The 15014-nt window shown below is 36.5% G+C and overlaps 1 protein-coding gene across 8 annotated transcripts in view; it reads right to left on the reverse strand.

Annotated features, from left to right (window-relative positions):
• LOC120790469 (LIM domain containing preferred translocation partner in lipoma) overlaps nt 1-15014 on the reverse strand; it is a 179126-nt gene that overhangs the window by 147687 nt on the left and 16425 nt on the right. For all 8 annotated transcript variants that reach the window (XM_040128011.1, XM_040128013.1, XM_040128008.1 and 5 more), the window contains one exon: nt 8338-8383. The gene's annotated coding sequence lies outside the window, so the exon portion shown is untranslated. The remainder of the gene's footprint in view (nt 1-8337; nt 8384-15014) is intronic.

Raw genomic sequence — 15014 nt, forward strand, 5'->3', positions numbered from 1 at the left:
AGGTGTGTGGCACGTCCCAAGAGAGCAGCATTGATTCAGCATTGAAACAGATTCACGGTCACTGGGTCTGCATTCTAAGTATGCACTCTGCTAGTAAGAGTGTCCCTGCATCAGACATGAAGTTAACCAAATGAACTACTATTGAGGTCAGTAACTAAGGTGTAAGAATTAGACTGCACAGCTGTCATGCGAACGCCAAAATTAATCAACCAGGACCCTAACACATCATAATAAGAATCAAACATGCAGTCTAAATCAAGCTCAGAAATTCTTTAAACCAAAAATATTGTTACATATGTTACAGTTTCAGTTAGACACTATTTTAGAATTGCTGCAAAGTAATTGTTCTCAATACTTCAAAATCCAAAACTATAACAAAGGTTTATATTGACCTAAAATATTTTTCGGCTTCCAAATCTGCGACTAAATTCAAAATAAAAGGAGCTTCAAGCTACTAACAGAAGCAGTGTATTTAGCTATATTTGTGTATTACAGTGATAATATGAGTGTTTGTTACGTACTGAGTACACAGATGGGAAAATTAAGGAGTAGATTATGTTACGGGAGATCCTTATGAGGTTTTGATGGACTAGAGTATCTAATGTATTATATCATTACAGAAGTAATCTGCAACTATTTTGATCATCTTTAAAACATTTGTGTAATTTTTCAGGCAAAAATGCCTAAAAGTCACAGTTTTCAGCTACACAAATACGAAGATTTCCTGTTTTATATTACTGTAAATTGAATATTTGGGGATTTTTGACTGTCAGATGAAACGAGACATTCAAATACATCACCTTGGAGTCGAGAAACTGGGGGAATTTAATAGACAAAATGATTAATCAAGAAAATAGTCTGCAGATTAATTCGATAATGAAAATGATCATTAGTTGGTCGAAATTTGACCTGAAAGCAAAAGACTGTCTCAATTTTTTTTTTTTTTTAAGTACATGGTTTTTTGTAATTAGAAATTTACCATTCTAACACATTCAGGCACAAAGAAATTGTTTTTTTTCCCCTCAATCTATGAGCAACAAATAAGGTGAGGCTGCCACATACAGCAATTCACTCTTTGATGATATAAAACAAACACAATATATGACAGAGTTTCCCCCCTTGGTGCATCAGTTTGTGATAGAATCTTTAAGATAGATATCACAAACAAACTATTTATTTCAGATGCTCTGCAATCTAGCTCTGACCATTTGGGCATTTCCACCTCAATCATCATAACTCACTGACTCTACTAAAATCAGACTGGGCAGAAACTACATTGTAATGTGTATTTGGGAGAGAATGAAAGGAAGGATAAAAAAATGAATAAAGTCAAGCAGGCAGGAAAGAAAAAGGGAAAAAAGGCTGAAAGATTACCCCTGTGACACAACTGCACTGTCAGCCTCATTCATCCAAATCTGCCCAATTTGATATTAATGAGGTGCACAATCCCATGATAAAAGATGCCACAACAGAGCAACCATGGGTCTTTGTTAAGCAGTGCTTATGAATGTAAAACACTTCAGCCATCATGTAAGCAAATAGTAAAATATTCATTAGCATTGTTCTTAATGTTTTTGTATGTTCCTTTGTTCTGGGCCATGTCACTGTGATTGCACCACATCAGGTTTAAATTTGCTGACGTCTAACAAGAACTTCTGTTTGTTGGAAATTAGAGCTGTCAGTTGCTGTCAATATTGAATTAGATCAGGAAATGTGACAAATTTGACTGAGTATTAAAACCAAAATTTACATTATGACATGCCTCCTATTTACACATGAAAACAGTATACACAACATTAAACAACATTAAAACCAGCAACTGGTTTTAATGTTAAAATATTGCAAAATATTTCACAAACATTTCAGATGATATTTTGCAATGTAAGCTAACACCAAAACACATATTTTTGGATAAGACTCTACATGGATTTTTCTTGCAGTCGTAGAAGCTATTTTAACACCAAATGCATGCATACTGTGCTGCTGAGATTATGAAGTTGTAAAAGCTTTTTCGTAAAACATGTTTACCTTACATAGAATGAAAGAATGAAATGCATGGCTATTAAATGAGAGAAAAGACGACACAATTTCTTTAAAAAAAAGGGGCCATTATATAATTTAACTGGCGCATCCCCTAAGAGTCCAGCAAAAACCGAATGATTTGTCCATTCACATAAAGTCCCTGCATTTGGTTATAGCTCTAGTGAAGTCCAACAAAGAGTTAAGCATTTTAAATTTTACCGTCAAGTCGATTTTATGTGTGCTTCAAGAATCTGGCCCATACAGACAAACTGTGAGCCAGGGCATCCAAACATCAGAGAAACCGAGAATCATCCTTGGCAAGTCAAGTTCACAGCTTCACTGCAGCCCAGTGATATAAGGTGGTGCCCCATCAGTCCAACGGTATGCTACTGGGATGCTCTAATGTTGACTGAGAAATAAAACTAAATTACTGTGTGAAGGGTGTCATTCTAATCGACCTTAAGATAGTGTTGATTTAGAGTGTCATTACTGATGCAACGAAAAATTTGTCTGTGTGCATGTGCTGTGAATTTTGCAACGGCTGCGATGTGATTTCGGCTATATTTACTTGGAAAATGATCACTAAGAGAGAAAGTTAGAAGCTCATTGCGAGCAAACTGAATGAGATGCATGGAGAAGTGTGCCTGCGGAGGGAAAGCCTGACCTTGCGCTCAAAGGGTAATATTGATGACTCTCTTCTACGCAAAGTACCTAAGGTTTGTCCAAAAAGCTGCTCCCCAATACACCCCCATACTCCTCGTCGTCACACATATTAGGTGATTAGTAAGACAACTTATACCAATCTGTGATGATAAACCACAGTGTAATTTACTCATTTACCTGCTACTGCTACCTCTTAACGCTTAGGAAGAAACGACTGCTGAAGTAATTTTCTAATGCGCAAGTACAGTTTCAAAACGGATCTGTGTGTGTGTATAATAATGCGTGCAATATTATAACTGATCTGAGAGCTGTGAACGCACGCTTGTCTGTAGCTAGCTATAGCTAGTCAACCGTTAAAAGATCCCAGGATTATCCACTATACGCATGCGCAAAACGTCTAGAAACTACTGTTCCCCCCTCTGCTTGACAAGCCCCAGCTTTTGTCAACAGGACACAATCAAGCCCACGAAAATGACAGGAATGATAGATGCAACGGCTTTTAGTCAACCTAGCTTCCAGAGACAATAGCATGCTGCAGCAACAAGAGGGCAGTAAATGACAAGATGAATGCAAACAGCAATATCAGATCCTTTATGTGACAGAACTCTGCTCTGAGATGTAAGAAGAGATACCGCGTCCACTTCGCTATTGTTCTAATTGATGTCTATTTTTAGCTTTAACTGGTCAAGCAATGCTGACACCACACCACTGTCATGTTTGCACAAAGTTGTGGTATATAAGGTTAGTGGGTAAAATGCATTTAGTTGAGTTGAGCCTTCACTATGTAACTGCTCACAACATTTTCTTTGCTTATGTTATGCTCAAGTGTTGAACCTCACTGAATAAACAGCTTTATTATATCCTCTTAAGTATAACACTCTTTTAAAAATCCCTTTCAACAACCCTTGAAACGCTTAGCACTTTGTGTTTATTTTTCAAAAGGATGACAGAAGGGTCAAGCTGAATCAATATAAATATTGCTCTTCGTGTGAAATGACTCACCATACTGTCTTTATTACAAAAGCCCAATGACTGTAAATGCTCTGTCGGGAGAATAAACCTGGAACTCTTCTTTTACTTTAGATTGAGATGTAAGAGTTGCATTTTAATAAACCTACACCTTATTCATTCTTCTACTCCTGAACATCTGCACTCTCTATTATCTGAAAATTATGACTGCACTGCAAATGTATAATAAGCAAAGAAGAAAATTAAAAAGGATTTTAAAAAAAAACACTGTAAAGCAAATAGTAAAAACCTTGAAAAGATCACTCGGCGTGATTTTACCATCACTGATGACCCTGACACACATTCTATCTGGAAAATGCAAGCCCATAGTTTCCATGGCAAGTTTCTACAATACAACAGGAGAGAAGAAAAAAAAAAAAAAAAAAAACGCCATGGAATCCATCAACGTGAATGTTAAAAGATGTTAAAGGAATACTCTTGCAGGAAGTAAACAGCAATATTCATTTAAACTCACTGTTTATAATGTACTTAGGAGATGCTGTTAGGGTTAATATAACCAAATGTAACGCAGTGTTTGAGACCAGTTTGCTTGGGAAGGAGGTTTTATTTAATCTGAGCTCATCAAAGCAAAAATTCCTATCAAGTATGTTGAAATGTCAATATAATATTGAATCTTGAATCTTGAAATGGGACATTAATTTCTCATTTCTCGAAGCGACCCAAAGGGGACATAAACAATACTGTCAAACTGTACTCCCACTGAGTGCTTCAAAATTATATTAAAATGATACAGGAATTGATATTAGACATATTATATTACACATATACTCATTTCAAAGTTAAACTAAAGAAATTAGAATTTTTAGGAAATTATAAAATCTAAAAAAATATGGATGAAAAATACGGTGATCGAGAAAGTACACCACCTTCACCAGTGCTTAACTGTGCAACTAAAAAAAAATATTATCTGTACTTCACCTGAAGATCAACTTCAAAGTATCTAGAAAAACCATACCAATTTACTGTAGTGAACATTTAATGACTACCCTACTGGGATAATTCAAATAAGCTTTTCATTATCACAATGATTACATTCCAATGTGACATTAAATCTACCGCTAAGTTATAGTAATAATGTCAAACTACTAGTAACTAATTTCTGACAATTAAGGCTTACAGTATCAAATATCATCTAAATTTATCCTGTTGACAGCTCTCAGCCTCAACTCTAGCTGGTGAACTAATGTTATGTTAGCCAACGTCATAGTTTCACAGACTGACACCTGATCCAGGGAACCTGATTAAGGTGATTAAAATTTTAATGTGCTTTGCTGAAAAGTGTATCTGAGAGATTCCACTAGCCTGAGCTGGTCAGTGGTCCACTGCTATCTAGCTGGAATGTATGAGGTCGGAACAAGTGGTAGTGCCAGAAGTTAATAGTAGATCGTTTCTGTTGAGAACAGACTCCCTACATTTTTTTGACATCCACATCAATAGATGAAACAAACATGAACGCTACAGATGGGTGAAAAATTAAAGGAAAACATCACACACCAAATGAGGGAATATCTTTTGGAAGAATGGTGTTCATCCCTCCATTAAATTCCAGAGAATTATCAACTCAATGCCAAGGTGCATTGAAGCTGTTCTGGCGGCACCTTACTAAGACACTTTATGTTGGTTTTTGCTTTAATTTGTCACCTGTCTGTATATTTCCATCATGCTTTCTAGATTGTTTTCCATCGTTTGAGGCTTCACTGTAGCTCTTTTAATTACTTCATCTCGTTGCGCTGTCTTCTTCTGTAATAGTTTAATGGCACCCAACTGGAAGATTTGCCACCAGCTGTTTGTCTCCATGAGCCTACTCCTAATATTCGCATAATGGCAGTGGAAGGGACCTTGCATTAATTTGAATTTTTGTATGCCGATTTTCTCTAAATTTAATTAAAATTTGTGCTACGTTTCGATGGAAACCTGACTACTGATTTTGCCCTTTATTCCAGGACAACAGGGAACAGGGAGGTTGCAGTGATGGGACATTTTAAGTTCTATGGGGTTGATTGTTGCAATGGCACTCAGTGCCTCAAACCCTGTAGCAGTTGCTAAATATTGTGTTGATAGTGGTTCAGTATCCCTCCTGAGACGCAGTATCTGCAAATATCCAAATCTGACTGCACAGTAGTGTCTCATAGCCTCTGAAAAGGGAAAAACTGTGGTCTAATAAACACTGAATTTCGGACAACTATAGTATCAGATCATAAAACATGCTCATACTGTGGGAGTGTGCCTCTTATGATTTTTGGTGATGTTGGTGGAGAGGGTTGTGTTGAATAACACATAAAAAGGACACAGCTTTGCCTATACAAAAAGAAGCTGCTCTTTTGTCTGCCCTATGTCTCTGAGGGCAAAAATAAGCTTATTATTACTAAAAGAATAAAAGTGTGTTAATGAAAGCCGTGGCAGGAAGGAAGCTTCTTGCACCACCTGTTCAACAATATCATATTCAGTGAAGAAGAGCTCAGGTTCCCATATGAGCACCTTACCATCTGTTTCAAAAATCAAATTTTGGTATTCAACAACAGTGCATGCTTTGCTAAGCACAGACACCTCAGAGCTTTCTAATTTCAGCATCTGCATTTACAGTTTCTGCAATATACTGTCTTATAGTATTTGCTTTATATTCAGTTTTTTTTCATTGTTTAATACAAGTACAGCTACGTCATAGTAGCAGATGATTGAGTGCAATTTGGCATACATTTAGGTGACAGGACCAAAAAACAAAAATCATGTCTACACTGCTCCATTAAAATTAGAAACACACAAGCATGACTAAAACACTGATGAAATTATATCTTTCATCAATTATAGCAAGGACCATTAGTGTTATCAGGACATGCAAACACAGTTTTGATGTGGCTGTTAAGGGAGTTCTCAGCAGCTTATCAGAAATAACGCCAACAAAGAGTCGGCTAATTAGCGGATAAAGACAAAGAATCATTGTAGGCTAAACTAATGTACCAAACGCATACTTAATGTGCAGCAATAAGGTCTACAAGCATACTTCATTATTAAAAGGTATTTTTATTTTTTAATAAATTCTTTGCTTATTTTCAAACTTACAAATTTCAGTTTTATTTCAGCTGCAGCTGACAATATATGCAACCTTAAAACAACCCCGAAGGTCAAGTGTTGTTTTCTTATTGAATCATCGAAGTTACAGTATTACATCATCAGTGTTTAATGCTCCTTTAAAATAAATCTAATATGAATTCCAAGAGGTTCATACACTTTCGGGGCAAAGTGTTTTTAACATCAAAGCTGAATTCACACCTCTTCAGGTTTCCACATATTTTAGCCCAAATCATAATTTTCTGAGTGTGTGAGGCTCAGTTAATTTTCATAATTATTTTATTTCTTTTATTGTGCACAGAATAAAATCTTTGTGGACCACGACATGTCACATGATCTGTATTTTTTAATTTGGCCACAGGGCCTTAAAATGTACCACACATCCATCTAGTCTTGCAGTGGTGTTATGACAATCAATTAGTTAAAACCTACACTGAACTATAAATCACTTTTGATGCTGGAGGCAACTTCAGCAGGACTGTGGGAACACTTTGATGGAGCAGCAAATAGCTGGCTGACGTCTATCTGAGGACTCTTTATTTGATTAAAGGGATACGCATTTTGTCCACCTTTTCTATCTAAAACACATGACTTGTTTTTCTCATAACAAAGGCTAATCGAATTGATCAAAAATGTATCATGGGAACATTTACTGTACATCATTTAGGAACTTCCTGTCCTTTAGCCAACTTTCTGTGACGCAAATGAATTGACTAGGCAGAGGAATTTAAACTGTAATCATCTAAATTAGTCTAATAAGACTTACACATCTTTGTGGTTACTAAAATGCCACACTCTTCAAATAGAAATATGGATAATATGGACAAAAACTGCAACAAAAAATTGCCAGAAATTCATAAAACAACAATATGCATCATATAAATATATGATTATATAAATTCAAAAATCAAATTAAAATGAACTTTTAGCCTTCCTACCTAAGATTCAAGAAAGAGGTGAATTCAAGTTTTTTATTTAATGATTATTATTACAGAAATACATAATTTTATATCCTTTACTTGTAGCAAAACAAGCATAAAACTCATCCAGGCCCACAGTGCATCTGTGCATATTAAATTCATTCCTCATTCCCAGTTCAATACAGCAAAATACTACAGCTTAACAAGAATATCTCTACATTTTAAGCCTTGATGAAACTACTTTCTTTAAAATCCGAACAATTATTTAGACTCATCAGCGTTTGAAAGTACAAAATAAAATTGAGTCAAAATACAGTAATTTGGTCTGTATAGCGCTGCAACATAGCGCTATTAATAGCCACCACTGACATTAATTACCCCTACTGATTTGTTTACACAGTATTTTTTGCCAAACATGTACAACACACACAAACACTTACACATAGCTGAGTCGGAGAAACACATAAAAATTGCACTTTTCTGATTTGGCATTGTTAAAATAAAGGACATTTTTTTAAAAAAAATATGAACATTGTTGCAATATTGAAAACAATATTATATGTGGGAAAACATTGTAAAGTAACTAAGAAGATACTTAAAAAGATGGTTCATAGAGACTTCTCTGAGTACTTACCCAAATTTTAACTCTAAGTGATGATGGGAACTACAGGAACAGACACCTGAAAAGAGAAACAATATAAGTATACAGCTCATAGAAGAAGGGAAAATTAAGTCTCACAAAGAGATAATAATTTAGGGCAGAATGTATCTGGACTAGTTCATTTAAACTGTCCGATCTGCTGTTTGGCGGTTTGATTCATTTCAGTGGCTTTCATTCTGTTGTTTACTTTAAGAAAGTTAGCATTACAGTGCAGCACGAACTCCTAAAGTAAAACACTAACTTTTGACTGCAGGGGATAAATTCAAAAATGATAATTGTGACGGAAATTTCTATTTCTGGTGTTGTGAATGTCCTACATTCTGTTCAGATACAGGTAAGGGTGGGGGTGGAATGATTTTTGTCTCCAGGGCCCAAAGATGTGTATTCCTCTTGCTGAGGAATGCTTTTGTTCTGATAAATTGACATTGTCAGTTTCCCACATTGCCACAGTGTGGCATATACTATAGGGAGCAGTAGTGGGAACACAGATGCTACATACGATTGGCATCAGTCAATGTGACAGTTCTTGTTTTTTCTTCTCTTTCGGGGGGGGGTCTATTTTTCTAAATCTGAACTTCCAAGTCGAGGAAGCAGGAAGGAATAAGAATTAATACACCTACACTCCCTTTCTCCCTTTAGAATGGCAAAAATCTCTTTGTACTCATATCATAATTACTGGTGGGCGCCAGTTTGGAATTGTTATCCATGCCTCCTTCACACTTTTTTTTTTTTTTTTTTTGCAAGTATAATACAATGTTTTGAGAACATGCAACTAAGTCTTTTCTCAACTTCTCTTGAGTTTCTTTATGCTGTGCTAATGTTAAGGAACAAGTATTGCTTGAAGTGGCGTTCCTTGTTCCAGCATATGCTCCCTATTTTCAGACGCGCCGTTTTGCACAAGCACAGTGAGTAGCCGGACTCGGAGGAAAAAGTAACCAGCCGCCACGGTGCTGGGGACATGTTCCTCCATGGAAAAGATGTTGATGAACAAGCTCTATTTTGGTGTCTTTTCATGAAGTCTGACACTCTGATTCCATTCAAAATACAGTCTCAATTACTGAGTAGTTTGAATGTGTTTACCTCAATAACACTTTTACTTTCCACTTTTTATTTATAGCGTTTTGGGTTTTTTTAATTTTAGTGTGGAGCATTGAACACCAGTGGACCCTTACTGTTCGCATAAAAAGTGAATAGTTTCCTTTATCACTATCATTTAAATTTGGAAATGAGTGCGTTTAGTTTGTTTTTTAGTTAAAAACATTAAAACTTTACATCAGAAGACGTAAAAAATTACCTTATAAAATGTAAATATTTTCTTAAACCTAGTTTTTGCTAATTTTCTCTGTTTTGCTATTGTAAATTGAATATCATTGGTTGGACAAAAGAACATTTTTCACAATTTTCTATCATTTTAAAGCCTAAATGATAACTCAATTAAATGAAAAAATAAATAATAGATTAATCAATAGGAAAAACAGTTGTTAGTTGTAGCCTTGGTGAATGTATACTTCTGGATATAAATGAAATATGTTCAATATTACGATATTAGATACAAATTAACTTCAACTGTTATCTATTATTTCTAGAAAAGAAAGACAGCGGACAATACATCGGTAAATAGAACTGGTAATAAACTACATGTAGGTGAACCTGCCAGAGCTGGTTTAATGTAAAAAAAATGTTATAAATCTAACCAACAACAGACAAGAACTGTAATCATATCCCTGGCTATCTGCAGATAACACATCTTAAAAAGGTCAGTTCAACCAGATTGGCCTAAAAAAAGACTTGATACCTAAGTGGTATCTAGCCTTGCAAATACCTCTAGTTCAATTTTCTGAAGTGTTGAGCTACCTGCAAGTTAGACTTCTGCTGTCACCTGAAAAGTGACAGAAACACATGCCTTTTTAGAAACAATGTCCTGTTTCAGAATATGTCACAGAGCTTACTGTCAACAATCTTTGTTGGAACTTATTTTCTACCAAAGGTACAAAACAGTGAAAACTGTATACTGTCCTGTAACACCACCATCAGCTTTCTCCCCCAAGTATCATCATCAAGGCCAAACTTCTGCTGTTTACATATACCAGAACGATTGTGCCTTCTACCCATACACAGTTGACTGAGAAAATAACAGCTAACTGGGGACCTTATTACAGTTAAGTGTTTGGGAAATATGCCTCACTTCCTGTTTGCTTGTCTTGCCATCAACTTAAATTGTGCACCACTGCTATGTGGGTTGGATTCTTTATTTATACTTTTATTTACCCCGGGTAGATTTACTGAGTGCTAATGTTATTTTTCAGCAAATCCAGCCATCTCTCACACACACACACACACACACACACACACACACACACACACACAGAGAGTTACACATATTCACTCCTGGAACCTTCCTAATACAAACAACAGTCTTTTACCACAGTCGACGGATTTTCTACAAATGCAAATAGCCATAATCATAGAAATCCATGTATTAAAGCCAGTGTTCACAATGATCTCGTCTCCAGCTAAGAAATCTGACTGAAAGTGAGTTACCAAAACAAAAAACAAAACAAAAATAAAAATAAAAAAACTTGATATACAGCAGCACCAATATCTGACCTTTTTTTTTCCCTGAGAAGTGGGGGTCTTGAAACCTATCCACTAAATTTGATTGATTTTGCAGTCTCCGAGTTACAGATCCAAACAAAAACAAAAGGGTTTCAGCACGTTCTGTGCTAAGACATCTGGGGAAGTATCCAGCTGAAAAGGAGTTGTGTAATTGGTGATCTGGCCAGAACTCGTGGAAAACATGTCAAATGGGCTCATGGCTTTTTGTGTGTGGCTGTCAGTTGCCAACCCTATAAAATAAGAAGAGAACTGTAATGTTATTAATGCTGGTACTAGGGCTGTACCTGTAAGGCAGTGGTAGGCAAATAGCAGCTGTGCACTGCAGCAGAAAATATTTTCACTTTCAGAGTTTACATCTGAGGACGGCACGGTGGTGCAGTGGTTAGCACTGTTGCCTCAAAGCTGGCTGGCAGGGGTCTTTCTCTGTGGGGTTTGCATGTTCTCCCCGTGCCTGCTTGGGTTTCCTCCGGTTACTACAGTTTCCTCCCACAGTCCAAAGACATGCAGGTCAGGTTAATTAGCAGCTCCCAATAGCCCATAGGTGTGAATTTAAGCAAGAAAGATTTTTTGTCTCTATGTGATTGACTGGCAACATGTCCAGGGTGTATCCCACCTCTCGCCCAATGTCAACTACAATTAGCTCCAGCCCTCCCGCGGCCCTCAAAGGATTAACACTACAGCTAATGGCTGGAATGGATGGATAGTTTACATCAAAATATACCTGATTTTACATTAACCTGCCGGAACAATGTTGTTACATGTAAATCGCAATAAATATGAACTTGAAATCTATTGGCCAATTGCTACCATGCCCCATTCTACACAAGGCTATTTGAACAGCACCTGGTGCTGAAATGAAATCTTATAAACCTACCCTGTAAAAAAACATAAATATGTAATATAAACCACTTCATTTAAATGAAACAAGTACCCGTTGAATCCAAACCCTTTTCATTCAATGGCTTTATCTGTGTTTCACAAACACAAATAATGGGCTGTCAAAAACCAATGGCATGCTGGTGGAATTTTTTTCTAAGACAACAGCAACAACAACAGCACTGCCATTCAACCATAAGTGAAAAAGGCCACTGTTCATTGTGAGTCTTAAATGAATTAAAATAAATAAACAAATAAAACATAAAAAACACACAGCCGGAACATGCGTTTCTACCAAACCTGCAAATGACCAAGGCTGAAAAAAAAAGGGGCCCATGGTTAAACCTTATCGCTGACCTCTGCTGTAAGGAAAACTTTCCTGAATGCTACTTACACTGTTCAAATGTCTAGTCTGGCAAATCAAGTCCAAAAAAAATTCCAAATCATTCACACTGCAACTGCTTTAACGGGAGCATTGCAATTTCCCCATGTTCCTGATAGTGAATAGCAAAACTGAAATGCTGTCAGTTCTCTTAAATTGGCACAGCATATTTCTATAAATATAAAGCATTTATCAAACTAGGAATATTCATCAGGCAGGTTTTCAAAATTGGACACAAACTGAACTGAAAAACAGCTTACACCAAGGGTTTTCAAAGTCTAACACTGTGGGCCCCGCCATAGACGTAATCGAGACAGCTGAGCCACCCCCATCCCAGCTCTATGTTTTGGAACTAAAGTTCCCATACTACTTTAGGAGATTGAATAGGACTCACGATGTTGCCATGGATTCAATGAGTTAAACTATAAACTCTACGACTATATATACAATTCAGTAATCCCACCTAACCTGGTAAATACAACACGTGATTGGACAGTACTTCAGCAGAGAGCAAACAATAGGTCAAAAGCAAATGCCCCTGCCTCCAGGATTTCGGCTTTTTTTTCCCGGATCTGTTTTGGAGTTTCAGACCAGAGCTGTGAGACAAACGCTGCCAGAAATCATGTGACTCACAAGCTCACAACTGTGTGGGCAGATCTCTCAAAAGTGGGTGTCATAAACGCAGCTCTGAAAGAACAGTCTCCAATACAAGTGAAACTCAAGTTTCAAGGTTTCAGAACTTTCTTACCAGCATATGCGCACCCGTTTTCAGATCACCATTTACAAGGTTTCAAACCTGGAAAAAAACAGTAATTCACCGGGAGAAAACTGACAAATTTGAAACTCTGAAAATGTGTTGGAGAAACACTGTAAAAAGAGTGCTGCAGTTATGAAGAAGGAAAACTCAAAAACAAAATAATGTTTGCAGAGATTTGATTTTTTTCATTCTATCACAACATTCTACAAGCCTTCAAAACTTAGTTTCAATGTTGCAAATCCTTTTTTATTAGATTTCAAGCCTTCAAACACTTTTATTTTCAATTTTGAAATATGACATGATATTTAGCCCATACAAATTGAGCCCCAATTTTTAATCTATTTTTTAATATTTTTGCATCTGATCCCATTAAAAGTAACTGAATTAGCTATTAGCAGTTCCTGTTTGTATTGTACCCATCGATATACCAGTAACTTTGACTGGATTACTTTGATACTGAAGAAAGCTTAAAAACGTGAAGATTTTCAAGCAAGTTAAAATAGAGCACCAATCACAATCTAATCTGGACTACTCTTTTATTGTTGGGTGTGACCTTACACAACTGCATCTTATTAACCATGTATTTCCTTTAGACAGGGCATGTATTCACATAAGATTAAATTGGGTTAAATAGGCTATTCATAAATATCTGCCATCACTCAGAAGTTTTCAGGCATATTTTTTGATAGTCAAATAAAATGAGCCAATTTCATTCAATGCCAAATCCATTATGATAACTTAGGTTAAACTATTTTCAGTCTTGTAGTCCATGGAAAAAACACAATGAGCTAAATACTGGAATTATCAAAGCCATTAGACATTCAGATAAAGTAATTTGCTATCAAACACAAGTGATCATCCAAGTACATTAGACCATTAACACAATTGTAAAGACCCACAATCTGTCAAAGAAATGTAATTTAGGCCCTGAAAAGGTCTTTATTCATCAGGTTATGATGGACGTGCTGGAAAGAGACTAAAAACAAGTGTACATGCGTCATTCCCTTCCTCAAACCTTCATCGCCGTCTTCATGCCACACTCTGGATCATTCTACTGTTTTTATAGAATATATATGATGTTTTTCAATACTCATGATGCCCTTTTTTACTATGGCTGACCCAAACATTCTTGTCATACAGAATTGACAAAGCTGAGGAGTGCTGGGTCCATTTTCTCTGTGGACACCTCTTTCTAAGTGCTCCTACAATGGACAGCTTGATTGGGCCTTAATGTTTATAGCCTGAAAAGGCAGACCAAACCAATGAAAAATACATATCCCTGAGAACACCTTGGCCTTTTCCCTGGGCTTTAGAGTGTATTTATAACCACTTCTTTACAGCATCACAGAAATGTGAAGGGCATGTTCAGATTAAATTAGTTACCTTTTCTAAACTAGGTACAGTCCAGTACCAGTGGGCTTACAGGAATCCGCCCGAGGGCAGACTGGAGTGCAGGGAATACCCTTGACAAGAAACAAGTCACTCATCTGATTTATATCTGACCTGTTAACAACAAGAGGTTAGTCTGGACCAAGAATACAGCTGGATCTTAGAGGTGAGCAGGCTCCAAGGCTGAATACAGCAGAGTGACTTTCAAAGCCCCAGTTTGAATTTTTAATTATACCCCCTGTAGATGTAAATACACACACTTTCATGAGGGGTAGAATTTTCTGAAGAATTGTCATCCTGTAATTTTCATCTCCTACCACTAGAATTCAAAATACAGATCTTTTGTACAAATAATACATCTTATTTTGGGCCCTTGTATTAACCTTTCAGTCAATACATAGTGGGAATGTGAAGAAGAATAAACTTCAACATAATAAACTCGAAAAAATACTTAAATTAAATAAATATATCGTGAGATAGAGTAACCACAGGGAACATACTTTGATTTCAGGTGGCCCAGAAAGCAGTCACTGAAAAGAGGTCCAATGGGGCATTGAGCACAAGCAGTCATGAAAACCTGCAAGTTAGTCAGATTTATTCGGAAGCAATAACAAAAGCTGACGGTAAAAT

This window comes from Xiphias gladius, chromosome 6 (genome assembly GCF_016859285.1).
Source record: "Xiphias gladius isolate SHS-SW01 ecotype Sanya breed wild chromosome 6, ASM1685928v1, whole genome shotgun sequence".
Lineage (NCBI taxonomy): Eukaryota > Metazoa > Chordata > Actinopteri > Istiophoriformes > Xiphiidae > Xiphias > Xiphias gladius.